At 48.3% G+C, this 20,445-nt stretch overlaps 4 non-coding genes across 4 annotated transcripts; all 4 read left to right on the forward strand.

Annotated features, from left to right (window-relative positions):
* Nucleotides 1-668: 668 nt before the first annotated feature.
* Trnar-ucu (transfer RNA arginine (anticodon UCU)) lies at nt 669-740 on the forward strand. Its single transcript has one exon. It is a non-coding gene; the product is annotated as a tRNA-Arg (tRNA).
* A 4,754-nt stretch (nt 741-5,494) lies between these two features.
* Nucleotides 5,495-5,566, forward strand: Trnar-ucu (transfer RNA arginine (anticodon UCU)). The gene has a single exon. It is a non-coding gene; the product is annotated as a tRNA-Arg (tRNA).
* A 7,649-nt stretch (nt 5,567-13,215) lies between these two features.
* Trnai-uau (transfer RNA isoleucine (anticodon UAU)) lies at nt 13,216-13,287 on the forward strand. Its single transcript has one exon. It is a non-coding gene; the product is annotated as a tRNA-Ile (tRNA).
* A 3,789-nt stretch (nt 13,288-17,076) lies between these two features.
* Trnar-ucu (transfer RNA arginine (anticodon UCU)) lies at nt 17,077-17,148 on the forward strand. Its single transcript has one exon. It is a non-coding gene; the product is annotated as a tRNA-Arg (tRNA).
* Nucleotides 17,149-20,445: the final 3,297 nt, after the last annotated feature.

A 20,445-nucleotide genomic window follows, 5' to 3' on the forward strand; every position in this document is an offset into this window, starting at 1 on the left:
ATAAGAGGGTTTCCCGCCAGTTGACCGCTCATGACAGGCTGTAGACGTTCGCGTCACGCCCCGGGGGTTGAAAAAGAAGGTCCCCTTCTCCCCGTGTAGTCTGAGTGGCGCTGGCTACCACCCTCAAGCGTCAGATACAGTTGTAGCAAATATAAATACCCCAGAAAGTAAAGCAGAACACAGTCGCCCAGATAGCCGAATTGGTAAGGCATTCGAGATCTAATCGAAAGGCGTGGGTTCGGTCCCCACTCTGGGCGTGTGTTTTTCTTTCTTTCTTTCTCACGTAATTAATAAAAATTATAATATTTTAACGTCACTAACGGTAAAAAAAAATAGTCTAACCTTCCCATATGCCTTCTTTGGAGTTGTAGACTGCCGGCATTTCTATCTGTATCTCCTAACGAGCCCCTCATTTCTAAACCCTATTACCGCGCGAAAGCTTAGCGAGGGCCTCGGTTCTGGCAGCCTTGATGCCAAGGTAGCATAAGAGGGTTTCCCACCAGTTGACCGCTCATGACAGGCTGTAGACGTTCGCGTCACGCCCCGGGGGTTGAAAAAGATGGTCCCCTTCTCCCCGTGTAGTCTGAGTGGCGCTGGCTACCACCCTCAAGCGTCAGATACAGTTGTAGCAAATATAAATACCCCAGAAAGTGAAGCAGAACACAGTCGCCCAGATAGCCGAATTGGTAAGGCATTCGAGATCTAATCGAAAGGCGTGGGTTCGGTCCCCACTCTGGGCACGTGTTTTTCTTTCTTTCTTTCTCACGTAATTAATAAAAATTATAATAATGTAACGTCACTAACGGTAAAAAAAAATAGTCTAACCTTCCCCTATGCCTTCTTTGGCGTTGTAGACTGCCGGCATTTCTTTCTGTATTTCCTAACGAGCCCCTCATTTCCAAACCCTATTATCGCGCGAAAACTTAGCGAGGGCCTCGGTTCTGGCAGCCTTGATGCCAAGGTAGCATAAGAGGGTTTCCCGCCAGTTGACCGCTCATGACAGGCTGTAGACGTTCGCGTCACGCCCCGGGAATGAAAAAGAAGGTCCCCTTCTCCCCGTGTAGTCTGAGTGGCGCTGGCTACCACCCTCAAGCGTCAGATACAGTTGTAGCAAATATAAATACCCCAGAAAGTGAAGCAGAACACAGTCGCCCAGATAGCCGAATTGGTAAGGCATTCGAGATCTAATCGAAAGGCGTGGGTTCGGTCCCCACTCTGGGCGCGTGTTTTTCTTTCTTTCTTTCTCACGTAATTAATAAAAATTATAATAATGTAACGTCACTAACGGTTAAAAAAAAAATAGTCTAACCTTCCCCTATGCCTTCTTTGGCGTTGTAGACGTTCGGCATTTCTTTCTGTATTTCCTAATGAGCCCCTCATTTCCAAACCCTATTATCGCGCGAAAGCTTAGCGAGGGTCTCGGTTCTGGCAGCCTTGATGCCAAGGTAGCATAAGAGGGTTTCCCGCCAGTTGACCGCTCATGACAGGCTGTAGACGTTCGCGTCACGCCCCGGGGGTTGAAAAAGAAGGTCCCCTTCTCCCGTGTAGTCTGAGTGGCGCTGGCTACCACCCTCAAGCGTCAGATACAGTTGTAGCAAATATAAATACCCCAGAAAGTGAAGCAGAACACAGTCGCCCAGATAGCCGAATTGGTAAGGCATTCGAGATCTAATCGAAAGGCGTGGGTTCGGTCCCCACTCTGGGCGCGTGTTTTTCTTTCTTTCTTTCTCACGTAATTAATAAAAATTATAATAATGTAACGTCACTAACGGTAAAAAAAAATAGTCTAACCTTCCCCTATGCCTTCTTTGGCGTTGTAGACTGCCGGCATTTCTTTCTGTATTTCCTAACGAGCCCCTCATTTCCAAACCCTATTATCGCGCGAAAACTTAGCGAGGGCCTCGGTTCTGGCATCCTTGATGCCAAGGTAGCATAAGAGGGTTTCCCGCCAGTTGACCGCTCATGACAGGCTGTAGACGTTCGCGTCACGCCCCGGGGGTTGAAAAAGAAGGTCCCCTTCTCCCCGTGTAGTTTGAGTGGCGCTGGCTACCACCCTCAAGCGTCAGATACAGTTGTAGCAAATATAAATACCCCAGAAAGTGAAGCAGAACACAGTCGCCCAGATAGCCGAATTGGTAAGGCATTCGAGATCTAATCGAAAGGCGTGGGTTCGGTCCCCACTCTGGGCGCGTGTTTTTCTTTCTTTCTTTCTCACGTAATTAATAAAAATTATAATAATGTAACGTCACTAACGGTAAAAAAAATAGTCTAACCTTCCCCTATGCCTTCTTTGGCGTTGTAGACTGCCGGCATTTCTTTCTGTATTTCCTAACGAGCCCCTCATTTCCAAACCCTATTAGCGCGCGAAAGCTTAGCGAGGGCCTCGGTTCTGGCAGCCTTGATGCCAAGGTAGCATAAGAGGGTTTCCCGCCAGTTGACCGCTCATGACAGGCTGTAGACGTTCGCGTCACGCCCCGGGGGTGGAAAAAGAAGGTCCCCTTCTCCCCGTGTAGTCTGAGTGGCGCTGGCTACCACCCTCAAGCGTCAGATACAGTTGTAGCAAATATAAATACCCCAGAAAGTGAAGCAGAACACAGTCGCCCAGATAGCCGAATTGGTAAGGCATTCGAGATCTAATCGAAAGGCGTGGGTTCGGTCCCCACTCTGGGCGCGTGTTTTTCTTTCTTTCTTTCTCACGTAATTATTAAAAATTATAATAATGTAACGTCACTAACGGTAAAAAAAATAGTCTAACCTTCCCCTATGCCTTCTTTGGCGTTGTAGAATGCCGGCATTTCTTTCTGTATTTCCTAACGAGCCCCTCATTTCCAAACCCTATTATCGCGCGAAAGCTTAGCGAGGGCCTCGGTTCTGGCAGCCTTGATGCCAAGGTAGCATAAGAGGGTTTCCCGCCAGTTGACCGCTCATGACAGGCTGTAGACGTTCGCGTCACGCCCCGGGGGTATAAAAAGAAGGTCTTCTCCCCGTGTAGTCTGAGTGGCGCTGGCTACCACCCTCAAGCGTCAGATACAGTTGTAGCAAATATAAATACCCCAGAAAGTGAAGCAGAACACAGTCGCCCAGATAGCCGAATGGGTAAGGCATTCGAGATCTAATCGAAAGGCGTGGGTTCGGTCCCCACTCTGGGCGCGTGTTTTTCTTTCTATCTTTCTCACGTAATTAATAAAAATTATAATAATGTAACGTCACTAACGGTAAAAAAAAATATAGTCTAACCTTCCCCTATTCCTTCTTTGGCGTTGTAGACTGCCGGCATTTCTTTCTGTATTTCCTAACGAGCCCCTCATTTCCAAAGCCTATTATCGCGCGAAAGCTTAGCGAGGGCCTCGGTTCTGGCAGCCTTGATGCCAAGGTAGCATAAGAGGGTTTCCCGGCAGTTGACCGCTCATGACAGGCTGTAGACGTTCGCGTCACGCCCCGGGGGTGGAAAAAGAAGGTCCACTTCTCCCCGTGTAGTCTGAGTGGCGCTGGCTACCACCCTCAAGCGTCAGATACAGTTGTAGCAAATATAAATACCCCAGAAAGTGAAGCAGAACACAGTCGCCCAGATAGCCGAATTGGTAAAGCATTCGAGATCTAATCGAAAGGCGTGGGTTCGGTCACCACTCTGGGCGCGTGTTTTTCTTTCTTTCTTTCTCACGTAATTAATAAAAATTATAATAATGTAACGTCACTAACGGTAAAAAAAATAGTCTAACCTTCCCCTATGCCTTCTTTGGCGTTGTAGACTGCCGGCATTTCTTTCTGTATTTCCTAACGAGCCCCTCATTTCCAAACCCTATTATCGCGCGAAAGCTTAGCGAGGGCCTCGGTTCTGGCAGCCTTGATGCCAAGGTAGCATAAGAGGGTTTCCCGCCAGTTGACCGCTCATGACAGGCTGTAGACGTTCGCGTCACGCCCCGGGGGTTGAAAAAGAAGGTCCCCTTCTCCCCGTGTAGTCTGAGTGGCGCTGGCTACCACCCTCAAGCGTCAGATACAGTTGTAGCAAATATAAATACCCCAGAAAGTAAAGCAGAACACAGTCGCCCAGATAGCCGAATTGGTAAGGCATTCGAGATCTAATCGAAAGGCGTGGGTTCGGTCCCCACTCTGGGCGTGTGTTTTTCTTTCTTTCTTTCTCACGTAATTAATAAAAATTATAATATTGTAACGTCACTAACGGTAAAAAAAAATAGTCTAACCTTCCCCTATGCCTTCTTTGGAGTTGTAGACTGCCGGCATTTCTTTCTGTATTTCCTAACGAGCCCCTCATTTCTAAACCCTATTACCGCGCGAAAGCTTAGCGAGGGCCTCGGTTCTGGCAGCCTTGATGCCAAGGTAGCATAAGAGGGTTTCCCGCCAGTTGACCGCTCATGACAGGCTGTAGACGTTCGCGTCACGCCCCGGGGGTTGAAAAAGATGGTCCCCTTCTACCCGTGTAGTCTGAGTGGCGCTGGCTACCACCCTCAAGCGTCAGATACAGTTGTAGCAAATATAAATACCCCAGAAAGTGAAGCAGAACACAGTCGCCCAGATAGCCGAATTGGTAAGGCATTCGAGATCTAATCGAAAGGCGTGGGTTCGGTCCCCACTCTGGGCGCGTGTTTTTCTTTCTTTCTTTCTCACGTAATTAATAAAAATTATAATAATGTAACGTCACTAACGGTAAAAAAAAAGTAGTCTAACCTTCCCCTATGCCTTCTTTGGCGTTGTAGACTGCCGGCATTTCTTTCTGTATTTCCTAACGAGCCCCTCATTTCCAAACCCTATTATCGCGCGAAAGCTTAGCGAGGGCCTCGGTTCTGGTAGCCTTGATGCCAAGGTAGCATAAGAGGGTTTCCTGCCAGTTGACCACTCATGACAGGCTGTAGACGTTCGCGTCACGCCCCGGGGGTTGAAAAAGAAGGTCCCCTTCTCCCCGTGTAGTCTGAGTGGCGCTGGCTACCACCCTCAAGCGTCAGATACAGTTGTAGCAAATATAAATACCCCAGAAAGTAAAGCAGAACACAGTCACCCAGATAGCCGAATTGGTAAGGCATTCGAGATCTAATCGAAAGGCGTGGGTTCGGTCCCCACTCTGGGCGCGTGTTTTTCTTTCTTTCTTTCTCACGTAATTAATAAAAATTATAATAATGTAACGTCACTAACGGTAAAAAAAATAGTCTAACCTTCCCCTATGCCTTCTTTGGCGTTGTAGACTGCCGGCATTTCTTTCTGTATTTCCTAACGAGCCCCTCATTTCCAAACCCTATTATCGCGCGAAAGCTTAGCGAGGGCCTCGGTTCTGGCAGCCTTGATGCCAAGGTAGCATAAGAGGGTTTCCCGCCAGTTGACCGCTCATGACAGGCTGTAGACGTTCGCGTCACGCCCCGGGGGTTGAAAAAGAAGGTCCCCTTCTCCCCGTGTAGTTCGAGTGGCGCTGGCTACCACCCTCAAGCGTCAGATACAGTTGTAGCAAATATAAATACCCTAGAAAGGGAAGCAGAACACAGTCGCCCAGATAGCCGAATTGGTAAGGCATTCGAGATCTAATCGAAAGGCGTGGGTTCGGTCCCCACTCTGGGCACGTGTTTTTCTTTCTTTCTTTCTCACGTAATTAATAAAAATTATAATAATGTAACGTCACTAACGGTAAAAAAAAATAGTCTAACCTTCCCCTATGCCTTCTTTGGCGTTGTAGACTGCCGGCATTTCTTTCTGTATTTCCTAACGAGCCCCTCATTTCCAAACCCTATTATCGCGCGAAAGCTTAGCGAGGGCCTCGGTTCTGGCAGCCTTGATGCCAAGATAGCATAAGAGGGTTTCCCGCCAGTTGACCGCTCATGACAGGCTGTAGACGTTCGCGTCACGCCCCGGGGGTTGAAAAAGAAGGTCCCCTTCTCCCGTGTAGTCTGAGTGGCGCTGGCTACCACCCTCAAGCGTCAGATACAGTTGTAGCAAATATAAATACCCCAGAAAGTGAAGCAGAACACAGTCGCCCAGATAGCCGAATTGGTAAGGCATTCGAGATCTAATCGAAAGGCGTGGGTTCGGTCCCCACTCTGGGCGCGTGTTTTTCTTTCTTTCTTTCTCACGTAATTAATAAAAATTATGATAATGTAACGTCACTAACGGTAAAAAAAAATAGTCTAACCTTCCCCTATGCCTTCTTTGGCGTTGTAGACTGCCGGCATTTCTTTCTGTATTTCCTAACGAGCCCCTCATTTCCAAACCCTATTATCGCGCGAAAGCTTAGCGAGGGCCTCGGTTCTGGCAGCCTTGATGCCAAGGTAGCATAAGAGGGTTTCCCGCCAGTTGACCGCTCATGACAGGCTGTAGACGTTCGCGTCACGCCCCGGGGGTTGAAAAAGAAGGTCCCCTTCTCCCCGTGTAGTCTGAGTGGCGCTGGCTACCACCCTCAAGCGTCAGATACAGTTGTAGCAAATATAAATACCCCAGAAAGTAAAGCAGAACACAGTCGCCCAGATAGCCGAATTGGTAAGGCATTCGAGATCTAATCGAAAGGCGTGGGTTCGGTCCCCACTCTGGGCGCGTGTTTTTCTTTCTTACTTTCTCACGTAATTAATAAAAATTATAATAATGTAACGTCACTAACGGTAAAAAAAATAGTCTAACCTTCCCCTATGCCTTCTTTGGCGTTGTAGACTGCCGGCATTTCTTTCTGTATTTCCTAACGAGCCCCTCATTTCCAAACCCTATTAGCGCGCGAAAGCTTAGCGAGGGCCTCGGTTCTGGCAGCCTTGATGCCAAGGTAGCATAAGAGGGTTTCCCGCCAGTTGACCGCTCATGACAGGCTGTAGACGTTCGCGTCACGCCCCGGGGGTGGAAAAAGAAGGTCCCCTTCTTCCCGTGTAGTCTGAGTGGCGCTGGCTACCACCCTCAAGCGTCAGATACAGTTGTAGCAAATATAAATACCCCAGAAAGTGAAGCAGAACACAGTCGCCCAGATAGCCGAATTGGTAAGGCATTCGAGATCTAATCGAAAGGCGTGGGTTCGGTCCCCACTCTGGGCGCGTGTTTTTCTTTCTTTCTTTCTCACGTAATTATTAAAAATTATAATAATGTAACGTCACTAACGGTAAAAAAAAATAGTCTAACCTTCCCCTATGCCTTCTTTGGCGTTGTAGAATGCCGGCATTTCTTTCTGTATTTCCTAACGAGCCCCTCATTTCCAAACCCTATTATCGCGCGAAAGCTTAGCGAGGGCCTCGGTTCTGGCAGCCTTGATGCCAAGGTAGCATAAGAGGGTTTCCCGCCAGTTGACCGCTCATGACAGGCTGTAGACGTTCGCGTCACGCCCCGGGGGTATAAAAAGAAGGTCTTCTCCCCGTGTAGTCTGAGTGGCGCTGGCTACCACCCTCAAGCGTCAGATACAGTTGTAGCAAATATAAATACCCCAGAAAGTGAAGCAGAACACAGTCGCCCAGATAGCCGAATGGGTAAGGCATTCGAGATCTAATCGAAAGGCGTGGGTTCGGTCCCCACTCTGGGCGCGTGTTTTTCTTTCTATCTTTCTCACGTAATTAATAAAAATTATAATAATGTAACGTCACTAACGGTAAAAAAAAATATAGTCTAACCTTCCCCTATTCCTTCTTTGGCGTTGTAGACTGCCGGCATTTCTTTCTGTGTTTCCTAACGAGCCCCTCATTTCCAAAGCCTATTATCGCGCGAAAGCTTAGCGAGGGCCTCGGTTCTGGCAGCCTTGATGCCAAGGTAGCATAAGAGGGTTTCCCGGCAGTTGACCGCTCATGACAGGCTGTAGACGTTCGCGTCACGCCCCGGGGGTGGAAAAAGAAGGTCCACTTCTCCCCGTGTAGTCTGAGTGGCGCTGGCTACCACCCTCAAGCGTCAGATACAGTTGTAGCAAATATAAATACCCCAGAAAGTGAAGCAGAACACAGTCGCCCAGATAGCCGAATTGGTAAAGCATTCGAGATCTAATCGAAAGGCGTGGGTTCGGTCCCCACTCTGGGCGCGTGTTTTTCTTTCTTTCTTTCTCACGTAATTAATAAAAATTATAATAATGTAACGTCACTAACGGTAAAAAAAATAGTCTAACCTTCCCCTATGCCTTCTTTGGCGTTGTAGACTGCCGGCATTTCTTTCTGTATTTCCTAACGAGCCCCTCATTTCCAAACCCTATTATCGCGCGAAAGCTTAGCGAGGGCCTCGGTTCTGGCAGCCTTGATGCCAAGGTAGCATAAGAGGGTTTCCCGCCAGTTGACCGCTCATGACAGGCTGTAGACGTTCGCGTCACGCCCCGGGGGTTGAAAAAGAAGGTCCCCTTCTCCCCGTGTAGTCTGAGTGGTGCTGGCTACCACCCTCAAGCGTCAGATACAGTTGTAGCAAATATAAATACCCCAGAAAGTAAAGCAGAACACAGTCGCCCAGATAGCCGAATTGGTAAGGCATTCGAGATCTAATCGAAAGGCGTGGGTTCGGTCCCCACTCTGGGCGTGTGTTTTTCTTTCTTTCTTTCTCACGTAATTAATAAAAATTATAATATTGTAACGTCACTAACGGTAAAAAAAAATAGTCTAACCTTCCCCTATGCCTTCTTTGGAGTTGTAGACTGCCGGCATTTCTTTCTGTATTTCCTAACGAGCCCCTCATTTCTAAACCCTATTACCGCGCGAAAGCTTAGCGAGGGCCTCGGTTCTGGCAGCCTTGATGCCAAGGTAGCATAAGAGGGTTTCCCGCCAGTTGACCGCTCATGACAGGCTGTAGACGTTCGCGTCACGCCCCGGGGGTTGAAAAAGATGGTCCCCTTCTCCCCGTGTAGTCTGAGTGGCGCTGGCTACCACCCTCAAGCGTCAGATACAGTTGTAGCAAATATAAATACCCCAGAAAGTGAAGCAGAACACAGTCGCCCAGATAGCCGAATTGGTAAGGCATTCGAGATCTAATCGAAAGGCGTGGGTTCGGTCCCCACTCTGGGCGCGTGTTTTTCTTTCTTTCTTTCTCACGTAATTAATAAAAATTATAATAATGTAACGTCACTAACGGTAAAAAAAAAGTAGTCTAACCTTCCCCTATGCCTTCTTTGGCGTTGTAGACTGCCGGCATTTCTTTCTGTATTTCCTAACGAGCCCCTCATTTCCAAACCCTATTATCGCGCGAAAGCTTAGCGAGGGCCTCGGTTCTGGTAGCCTTGATGCCAAGGTAGCATAAGAGGGTTTCCTGCCAGTTGACCACTCATGACAGGCTGTAGACGTTCGCGTCACGCCCCGGGGGTTGAAAAAGAAGGTCCCCTTCTCCCCGTGTAGTCTGAGTGGCGCTGGCTACCACCCTCAAGCGTCAGATACAGTTGTAGCAAATATAAATACCCCAGAAAGTGAAGCAGAACACAGTCGCCCAGATAGCCGAATTGGTAAGGCATTCGAGATCTAATCGAAAGGCGTGGGTTCGGTCCCCACTCTGGGCGCGTGTTTTTCTTTCTTTCTTTCTCACGTAATTATAAAAATTATAATAATGTAACGTCCCTAACGGTAAAAAAAAAATAGTCTAACCTTCCCCTATGCCTTCTTTGGCGTTGTAGACGTTCGGCATTTCTTTCTGTATTTCCTAACGAGCCCCTCATTTCCAAACCCTATTATCGCGCGAAAACTTAGCGAGGGCCTCGGTTCTGGCAGCCTTGATGCCAAGGTAGCATAAGAGGGTTTCCCGCCAGTTGACCGCTCATGACAGGCTGTAGACTTTCGCGTCACGCCCCGGGGGTTGAAAAAGAAGGTCCCCTTCTCCCCGTGTAGTCTGAATGGCGCTGGCTACCACCCTCAAGCGTCAGATACAGTTGTAGCAAATATAAATACCCCAGAAAGTGAAGCAGAACACAGTCGCCCAGATAGCCAAATTGGTAAGGCATTCGAGATCTAATCGAAAGGCGTGGGTTCGGTCCCCACTCTGGGCGCGTGTTTTTCTTTCTTTCTTGCTCACGTAATTAATAAAAATTATAATAATGTAACGTCACTAACGGTTATTAAAAAAAATAGTCTAACCTTCCCCTATGCCTTCTTTGGCGTTGTAGACTGCCGGCATTTCTTTCTGTATTTCCTAACGAGCCCCTCATTTCCAAACCCTATTATCGCGCGAAAGCTTAGCGAGGGCCTCGGTTCTGGCAGCCTTGATGCCAAGGTAGCATAAAAGGGTTTCCCGCCAGTTGACCGCTCATGACAGGCTGTAGACGTTCGCGTCACGCCCCGGGGGTTGAAAAAGAAGGTCCCCTTCTCCCCGTGTAGTCTGAGTGGCGCTGGCTACCACCCTCAAGCGTCAGATACAGTTGAAGCAAATATAAATACCCCAGAAAGTGAAGCAGAACACAGTCGCCCAGATAGCCGAATTTGTAAGGCATTCGAGATCTAATCGAAAGGCGTGGGTTCGGTCCCCACTCTGGGCGCGTGTTTTTCTTTCTTTCTCACGTAATTAATAAAAATTATAATAATGTAACGTCACTAACGGTAAAAAAAAATAGTCTAACCTTCCCCTATGCCTTCTTTGGCGTTGTAGACTGCCGGCATTTCTTTCTGTATTTCCTAACGAGCCCCTCATTTCCAAACACTATTATCGCGCGAAAGCTTAGCGAGGGCCTCGGTTCTGGCAGCCTTGATGCCAAGGTAGCATAAGAGGGTTTCCCGCCAGTTGACCGCTCATGACAGGCTGTAGACGTTCGCGTCACGCCCCGGGGGTTGAAAAAGAAGGGCCCCTTCTCCCCGTATAGTCTGAGTGGCGCTGGCTACCACCCTCAAGCGTCAGATACAGTTGTAGCAAATATAAATACCCCAGAAAGTGAAGCAGAACACAGTCGCCCAGATAGCCGAATTGGTAAGGCATTCGAGATCTAATCGAAAGGCGTGGGTTCGGTCCCCACTCTGGGCGCGTGTTTTTCTTTCTTTCTTTCTCACGTAATTAATAAAAATTATAATAATGTAACGTCACTAACGGTAAAAAAAAATAGTCTAACCTTCCCCTATGCCTTCTTTGGCGTTGTAGACTGCCGGCATTTCTTTCTGTATTTCCTAACGAGCCCCTCATTTCCAAACCCTATTTTCGCGCGAAAGCTTAGCGAGGGCCTCGGTTCTGGCAGCCTTGATGCCAAGGTAGCATAAGAGGGTTTCCCGCCAGTTGACCGCTCATGACAGGCTGTAGACGTTCGCGTCACGCCCCGGGGGTTGAAAAAGAAGGTCCCCTTCTCCCCGTGTAGTCTGAGTGGCGCTGGCTACCATCCTCAAGCGTCAGATACAGTTGTAGCAAATATAAATACCCCAGAAAGTGAAGCAGAACACAGTCGCCCAGATAGCCGAATTGGTAAGGCATTCGAGATCTAATCGAAAGGCGTGGGTTCGGTCCCCACTCTGGGCGCGTGTTTTTCTTTCTTTCTTTCCTACGTAATTAATAAAAACGATAATAATGTAACGTCACTAACGGTAAAAAAAATAGTCTAACCTTCCCCGATGCCTTCTTTGGCGTTGTAGACTGCCGGCATTTCTTTCTGTATTTCCTAACGAGCCCCTCATTTCCAAACCCTATTATCGCGCGAAAGCTTAGCGAGGGCCTCGGTTCTGGCAGCCTTGATGCCAAGGTAGCATAAGAGGGTTTCCCGCCAGTTGACCGCTCATGACAGGCTGTAGACGTTCGCGTCACGCCCCGGGGGTATAAAAAGAAGGTCTTCTCCCCGTGTAGTCTGAGTGGCGCTGGCTACCACCCTCAAGCGTCAGATACAGTTGTAGCAAATATAAATACCCCAGAAAGTGAAGCAGAACACAGTCGCCCAGATAGCCGAATGGGTAAGGCATTCGAGATCTAATCGAAAGGCGTGGGTTCGGTCCCCACTCTGGGCGCGTGTTTTTCTTTCTATCTTTCTCACGTAATTAATAAAAATTATAATAATGTAACGTCACTAACGGTAAAAAAAAATATAGTCTAACCTTCCCCTATTCCTTCTTTGGCGTTGTAGACTGCCGGCATTTCTTTCTGTGTTTCCTAACGAGCCCCTCATTTCCAAAGCCTATTATCGCGCGAAAGCTTAGCGAGGGCCTCGGTTCTGGCAGCCTTGATGCCAAGGTAGCATAAGAGGGTTTCCCGGCAGTTGACCGCTCATGACAGGCTGTAGACGTTCGCGTCACGCCCCGGGGGTGGAAAAAGAAGGTCCACTTCTCCCCGTGTAGTCTGAGTGGCGCTGGCTACCACCCTCAAGCGTCAGATACAGTTGTAGCAAATATAAATACCCCAGAAAGTGAAGCAGAACACAGTCGCCCAGATAGCCGAATTGGTAAAGCATTCGAGATCTAATCGAAAGGCGTGGGTTCGGTCCCCACTCTGGGCGCGTGTTTTTCTTTCTTTCTTTCTCACGTAATTAATAAAAATTATAATAATGTAACGTCACTAACGGTAAAAAAAATAGTCTAACCTTCCCCTATGCCTTCTTTGGCGTTGTAGACTGCCGGCATTTCTTTCTGTATTTCCTAACGAGCCCCTCATTTCCAAACCCTATTATCGCGCGAAAGCTTAGCGAGGGCCTCGGTTCTGGCAGCCTTGATGCCAAGGTAGCATAAGAGGGTTTCCCGCCAGTTGACCGCTCATGACAGGCTGTAGACGTTCGCGTCACGCCCCGGGGGTTGAAAAAGAAGGTCCCCTTCTCCCCGTGTAGTCTGAGTGGTGCTGGCTACCACCCTCAAGCGTCAGATACAGTTGTAGCAAATATAAATACCCCAGAAAGTAAAGCAGAACACAGTCGCCCAGATAGCCGAATTGGTAAGGCATTCGAGATCTAATCGAAAGGCGTGGGTTCGGTCCCCACTCTGGGCGTGTGTTTTTCTTTCTTTCTTTCTCACGTAATTAATAAAAATTATAATATTGTAACGTCACTAACGGTAAAAAAAAATTGTCTAACCTTCCCCTATGCCTTCTTTGGAGTTGTAGACTGCCGGCATTTCTTTCTGTATTTCCTAACGAGCCCCTCATTTCTAAACCCTATTACCGCGCGAAAGCTTAGCGAGGGCCTCGGTTCTGGCAGCCTTGATGCCAAGGTAGCATAAGAGGGTTTCCCGCCAGTTGACCGCTCATGACAGGCTGTAGACGTTCGCGTCACGCCCCGGGGGTTGAAAAAGATGGTCCCCTTCTCCCCGTGTAGTCTGAGTGGCGCTGGCTACCACCCTCAAGCGTCAGATACAGTTGTAGCAAATATAAATACCCCAGAAAGTGAAGCAGAACACAGTCGCCCAGATAGCCGAATTGGTAAGGCATTCGAGATATAATCGAAAGGCGTGGGTTCGGTCCCCACTCTGGGCGCGTGTTTTTCTTTCTTTCTTTCTCACGTAATTAATAAAAATTATAATAATGTAACGTCACTAACGGTAAAAAAAAAGTAGTCTAACCTTCCCCTATGCCTTCTTTGGCGTTGTAGACTGCCGGCATTTCTTTCTGTATTTCCTAACGAGCCCCTCATTTCCAAACCCTATTATCGCGCGAAAGCTTAGCGAGGGCCTCGGTTCTGGTAGCCTTGATGCCAAGGTAGCATAAGAGGGTTTCCTGCCAGTTGACCACTCATGACAGGCTGTAGACGTTCGCGTCACGCCCCGGGGGTTGAAAAAGAAGGTCCCCTTCTCCCCGTGTAGTCTGAGTGGCGCTGGCTACCACCCTCAAGCGTCAGATACAGTTGTAGCAAATATAAATACCCCAGAAAGTGAAGCAGAACACAGTCGCCCAGATAGCCGAATTGGTAAGGCATTCGAGATCTAATCGAAAGGCGTGGGTTCGGTCCCCACTCTGGGCGCGTGTTTTTCTTTCTTTCTTTCTCACGTAATTATAAAAATTATAATAATGTAACGTCCCTAACGGTAAAAAAAAAATAGTCTAACCTTCCCCTATGCCTTCTTTGGCGTTGTAGACGTTCGGCATTTCTTTCTGTATTTCCTAACGAGCCCCTCATTTCCAAACCCTATTATCGCGCGAAAACTTAGCGAGGGCCTCGGTTCTGGCAGCCTTGATGCCAAGGTAGCATAAGAGGGTTTCCCGCCAGTTGACCGCTCATGACAGGCTGTAGACTTTCGCGTCACGCCCCGGGGGTTGAAAAAGAAGGTCCCCTTCTCCCCGTGTAGTCTGAATGGCGCTGGCTACCACCCTCAAGCGTCAGATACAGTTGTAGCAAATATAAATACCCCAGAAAGTGAAGCAGAACACAGTCGCCCAGATAGCCAAATTGGTAAGGCATTCGAGATCTAATCGAAAGGCGTGGGTTCGGTCCCCACTCTGGGCGCGTGTTTTTCTTTCTTTCTTGCTCACGTAATTAATAAAAATTATAATAATGTAACGTCACTAACGGTTATTAAAAAAAATAGTCTAACCTTCCCCTATGCCTTCTTTGGCGTTGTAGACTGCCGGCATTTCTTTCTGTATTTCCTAACGAGCCCCTCATTTCCAAACCCTATTATCGCGCGAAAGCTTAGCGAGGGCCTCGGTTCTGGCAGCCTTGATGCCAAGGTAGCATAAAAGGGTTTCCCGCCAGTTGACCGCTCATGACAGGCTGTAGACGTTCGCGTCACGCCCCGGGGGTTGAAAAAGAAGGTCCCCTTCTCCCCGTGTAGTCTGAGTGGCGCTGGCTACCACCCTCAAGCGTCAGATACAGTTGTAGCAAATATAAATACCCCAGAAAGTGAAGCAGAACACAGTCGCCCAGATAGCCGAATTTGTAAGGCATTCGAGATCTAATCGAAAGGCGTGGGTTCGGTCCCCACTCTGGGCGCGTGTTTTTCTTTCTTTCTCACGTAATTAATAAAAATTATAATAATGTAACGTCACTAACGGTAAAAAAAAATAGTCTAACCTTCCCCTATGCCTTCTTTGGCGTTGTAGACTGCCGGCATTTCTTTCTGTATTTCCTAACGAGCCCCTCATTTCCAAACACTATTATCGCGCGAAAGCTTAGCGAGGGCCTCGGTTCTGGCAGCCTTGATGCCAAGGTAGCATAAGAGGGTTTCCCGCCAGTTGACCGCTCATGACAGGCTGTAGACGTTCGCGTCACGCCCCGGGGGTTGAAAAAGAAGGGCCCCTTCTCCCCGTATAGTCTGAGTGGCGCTGGCTACCACCCTCAAGCGTCAGATACAGTTGTAGCAAATATAAATACCCCAGAAAGTGAAGCAGAACACAGTCGCCCAGATAGCCGAATTGGTAAGGCATTCGAGATCTAATCGAAAGGCGTGGGTTCGGTCCCCACTCTGGGCGCGTGTTTTTCTTTCTTTCTTTCTCACGTAATTAATAAAAATTATAATAATGTAACGTCACTAACGGTAAAAAAAAATAGTCTAACCTTCCCCTATGCCTTCTTTGGCGTTGTAGACTGCCGGCATTTCTTTCTGTATTTCCTAACGAGCCCCTCATTTCCAAACCCTATTTTCGCGCGAAAGCTTAGCGAGGGCCTCGGTTCTGGCAGCCTTGATGCCAAGGTAGCATAAGAGGGTTTCCCGCCAGTTGACCGCTCATGACAGGCTGTAGACGTTCGCGTCACGCCCCGGGGGTTGAAAAAGAAGGTCCCCTTCTCCCCGTGTAGTCTGAGTGGCGCTGGCTACCATCCTCAAGCGTCAGATACAGTTGTAGCAAATATAAATACCCCAGAAAGTGAAGCAGAACACAGTCGCCCAGATAGCCGAATTGGTAAGGCATTCGAGATCTAATCGAAAGGCGTGGGTTCGGTCCCCACTCTGGGCGCGTGTTTTTCTTTCTTTCTTTCCTACGTAATTAATAAAAACGATAATAATGTAACGTCACTAACGGTAAAAAAAATAGTCTAACCTTCCCCGATGCCTTCTTTGGCGTTGTAGACTGCCGGCATTTCTTTCTGTATTTCCTAACGAGCCCCTCATTTCCAAACCCTATTATCGCGCGAAAGCTTATCGAGGGCCTCGGTTCTGGCAGCCTTGATGCCAAGGTAGCATAAGAGGGTTTCCCGCCAGTTGACCACTCATGACAGGCTGTAGACATTCGCGTCACGCCCCGGGGGTTGAAAAAGAAGGTCCCCTTCTCCCCGTGTAGTCTGAGTGGCGCTGGCTACCACCCTCAAGCGTCAGATACAGTTGTAGCAAATATAAATACCCCAGAAAGTGAAGCAGAACACAGTCGCCCAGATAGCCGAATTGGTAAGGCATTCGAGATCTAATCGAAAGGCGTGGGTTCGGTCCCCACTCTGGGTGCGTGTTTTTCTTTCTTTCTTTCTCACGTAATTAATAAAAATTATAATAATGTAACATCACTAACGGTAAAAAAAAATAGTCTACCCTTCCCCTATGCCTTCTTTGGCGTTGTAGACTGCCGGCATTTCTTTCTGTATTTCCTAACGAGCCCCTCATTTCCAAACCTCTTATCGCGCGAAAGCTTAGCGAGGGCCTCGGTTCTGGCAGCCTTGATGCCAAGGTAGCATAAGAGGGTTTCCCGCCAGTTGACCGCTCATGACAGGCTGTAGACGTTCGCGTCACGCCCCGGAGGTTGAAAAAGAAGGTCCTCTTCTCCCCGTGTAGTCTGAGTGGCGCTGGCTACCACCTTCAAGCGTCAGATACAGTTTTAGCAAATATAAATACCCCAGAAAGTAAAGCAGAACACAGTCACCCAGATAGCCGAATTGGTAAGGTATTCGAGATGTAATCGAAAGGCGTGGGTTCGGTCCCCACTCTGGGCGCGTGTTTTTCTTTCTTTCTTTCTCACGTAATTAATAAAAATTATAATAATGTAACGTCACTAACGGTAAAAAAAATAGTCTAACCTTCCCCTATGCCTTCTTTGGCGTTGTAGACTGCCGGCATTTCTTTCTGTATTTCCTAACGAGCCCCTCATTTCCAAACCCTATTATCGCGCGAAAGCTTAGCGAGGGCCTCGGTTCTGGCAGCCTTGATGCCAAGGTAGCATAATAGGGTTTCCCGCCAGTTGACCGCTCATGACAGGCTGTAGACGTTCGCGTCACGCCCCGGGGGTTGAAAAGGAAGGTCCCCTTCTCCCCGTGTAGTTCGAGTGGCGCTGGCTACCACCCTCAAGCGTCAGATACAGTTGTAGCAAATATAAATACCCTAGAAAGGGAAGCAGAACACAGTCGCCCAGATAGCCGAATTGGTAAGGCATTCGAGATCTAATCGAAAGGCGTGGGTTCGGTCCCCACTCTGGGCACGTGTTTTTCTTTCTTTCTTTCTCACGTAATTAATAAAAATTATAATAATGTAACGTCACTAACGGTAAAAAAAAATAGTCTAACCTTCCCCTATGCCTTCTTTGGCGTTGTAGACTGCCGGCATTTCTTTCTGTATTTCCTAACGAGCCCCTCATTTCCAAACCCTATTATCGCGCGAAAACTTAGCGAGGGCCTCGGTTCTGGCAGCCTTGATGCCAAGGTAGCATAAGAGGGTTTCCTGCCATTTGACCGCTCATGACAGGCTGTAGACGTTCGCGTCACGCCCCGGGGGTTGAAAAAGAAGGTCCCCTTCTCCCCGTGTAGTCTGAGTGGCGCTGGCTACCACCCTCAAGCGTCAGATACAGTTGTAGCAAATATAAATACCCCAGAAAGTGAAGCAGAACACAGTCGCCCAGATAGCCGAATTGGTAAGGCATTCGAGATCTAATCGAAAGGCGTGGGTTCGGTCCCCACTCTGGGCGCGTGTTTTTCTTTCTTTCTTTCTCACGTAATTAATAAAAATTATAATAATGTAACGTCACTAACGGTTAAAAAAAATAGTCTAACCTTCCCCTATGCCTTCTTTGGCGTTGTAGACGTTCGGCATTTCTTTCTGTATTTCCTAACGAGCCCCTTATTTCCAAACCCTATTATCGCGCGAAAGCTTAGCGAGGGTCTCGGTTCTGGCAGCCTTGATGCCAAGGTAGCATAAGAGGGTTTCCCGCCAGTTGACCGCTCATGACAGGCTGTAGACGTTCGCGTCACGCCCCGGAGGTTGAAAAAGAAGGTCGCCTTCTCCCCGTGTAGTCTGAGTGGCGCTGGCTACCACCCTCAAGCGCCAGATACAGTTGTAGCACATATAAATACCCCAGAAAGTGAAGCAGAACACAGTCGCCCAGATAGCCGAAATGGTAAGGCATTCGAGATCTAATCGAAAGGCGTGGGTTCGGTCCCCACTCTGGGCGCGTGTTTTTCTTTCTTTCTTTCTCACGTAATTATAAAAATTATAATAATGTAACGTCCCTAACGGTAAAAAAAATAGTCTAACCTTCCCCTATGCCTTCTTTGGCGTTGTAGACTGCCAGCATTTCTTTCTGTATTTCCTAAAAAGGCCCCTCATTTCCAAACCCTATTATCGCGCGAAAGCTTAGCGAGGGCCTCGGTTCTGGCAGCCTTGATGCCAAGGTAGCATTAGAGGGTTTCCCGCCAGTTGACCGCTCATGACAGGCTGTAGACTTTCGCGTCACGCCCCGGGGGTTGAAAAAGAAGGTCCCCTTCTCCCCGTGTAGTCTGAATGGCGCTGGCTACCACCCTCAAGCGTCAGATACAGTTGTAGCAAATATAAATACCCCAGAAAGTGAAGCAGAACACAGTCGCCCAGATAGCCAAATTGGTAAGGCATTCGAGATCTAATCGAAAGGCGTGGGTTCGGTCCCCACTCTGGGCGCGTGTTTTTCTTTCTTTCTTTCTCACGTAATTAATAAAAATTATAATAATGTAACGTCACTAACGGTTAAAAAAAATAGTCTAACCTTCCCCTATGCCTTCTTTGGCGTTGTAGACGTTCGGCATTTCTTTCTGTATTTCCTAACGAGCCCCTTATTTCCAAACCCTATTATCGCGCGAAAGCTTAGCGAGGGTCTCGGTTCTGGCAGCCTTGATGCCAAGGTAGCATAAGAGGGTTTCCCGCCGGTTGACCGCTCATGACAGGCTGTAGACGTTCGCGTCACGCCCCGGAGGTTGAAAAAGAAGGTCGCCTTCTCCCCGTGTAGTCTGAGTGGCGCTGGCTACCACCCTCAAGCGCCAGATACAGTTGTAGCACATATAAATACCCCAGAAAGTGAAGCAGAACACAGTCGCCCAGATAGCCGAAATGGTAAGGCATTCGAGATCTAATCGAAAGGCGTGGGTTCGGTCCCCACTCTGGGCGCGTGTTTTTCTTTCTTTCTTTCTCACGTAATTATAAAAATTATAATAATGTAACGTCCCTAACGGTAAAAAAAATAGTCTAACCTTCCCCTATGCCTTCTTTGGCGTTGTAGACTGCCAGCATTTCTTTCTGTATTTCCTAACGAGCCCCTCATTTCCAAACCCTATTATCGCGCGAAAGCTTAGCGAGGGCCTCGGTTCTGGCAGCCTTGATGCCAAGGTAGCATTAGAGGGTTTCCCGCCAGTTGACCGCTCATGACAGGCTGTAGACTTTCGCGTCACGCCCCGGGGGTTGAAAAAGAAGGTCCCCTTCTCCCCGTGTAGTCTGAATGGCGCTGGCTACCACCCTCAAGCGTCAGATACAGTTGTAGCAAATATAAATACCCCAGAAAGTGAAGCAGAACACAGTCGCCCAGATAGCCAAATTGGTAAGGCATTCGAGATCTAATCGAAAGGCGTGGGTTCGGTCCCCACTCTGGGTGCGTGTTTTTCTTTCTTTCTTGCTCACGTAATCAATAAAAATTATAATAATGTAACGTCACTAACGGTTATTAAAAAAAATAGTCTAACCTTCCCCTATGCCTTCTTTGGCGTTGTAGACTGCCGGCATTTCTTTCTGTATTTCCTAACGAGCCCCTCATTTCCAAACCCTATTATCGCGCGAAAGCTTAGCGAGGGCCTCGGTTCTGGCAGCCTTGATGCCAAGGTAGCATAAGAGGGTTTCCCGCCAGTTGACCGCTCATGACAGGCTGTAGACGTTCGCGTCACGCCCCGGGGGTTGAAAAAGAAGGTCCCCTTCTCCCCGTGTAGTCTGAGTGGCGCTGGCTACCACCCTCAAGCGTCAGATACAGTTGTAGCACATATAAATACCCCAGAAAGTGAAGCAGAACACAGTCGCCCAGATAGCCGAATTTGTAAGTCATTCGAGATCTAATCGAAAGGCGTGGGTTCGGTCCCCACTCTGGGCGCGTGTTTTTCTTTCTTTCTCACGTAATTAATAAAAATTATAATAATGTAACGTCACTAACGGTAAAAAAAATAGTCTAACCTTCCCCTATGCCTTCTTTGGCGTTGTAGACTGCCGGCATTTCTTTCTGTATTTCCTAACGAGCCCCTCATTTCCAAACCCTATTTTCGCGCAAAAGCTTAGCGAGGGCCTCGGTTCTGGCAGCCTTGATGCCAAGGTAGCATAAGAGGGTTTCCCGCCAGTTGACCGCTCATGACAGGCTGTAGACGTTCGCGTCACGCCCGGGGGTTGAAAAAGAAGGTCCCCTTCTCCCCGTGTAGTCTGAGTGGCGCTGGCTACCATCCTCAAGCGTCAGATACAGTTGTAGCAAATATAAATACCCCAGAAAGTGAAGCAGAAC

Source organism: Haemaphysalis longicornis, unplaced genomic scaffold (genome assembly GCF_048455015.1).
Source record: "Haemaphysalis longicornis isolate Haplotype H1 unplaced genomic scaffold, Haemaphysalis longicornis Haplotype H1 scaffold_14, whole genome shotgun sequence".
Classification (NCBI taxonomy): Eukaryota; Metazoa; Arthropoda; class Arachnida; order Ixodida; family Ixodidae; genus Haemaphysalis; species Haemaphysalis longicornis.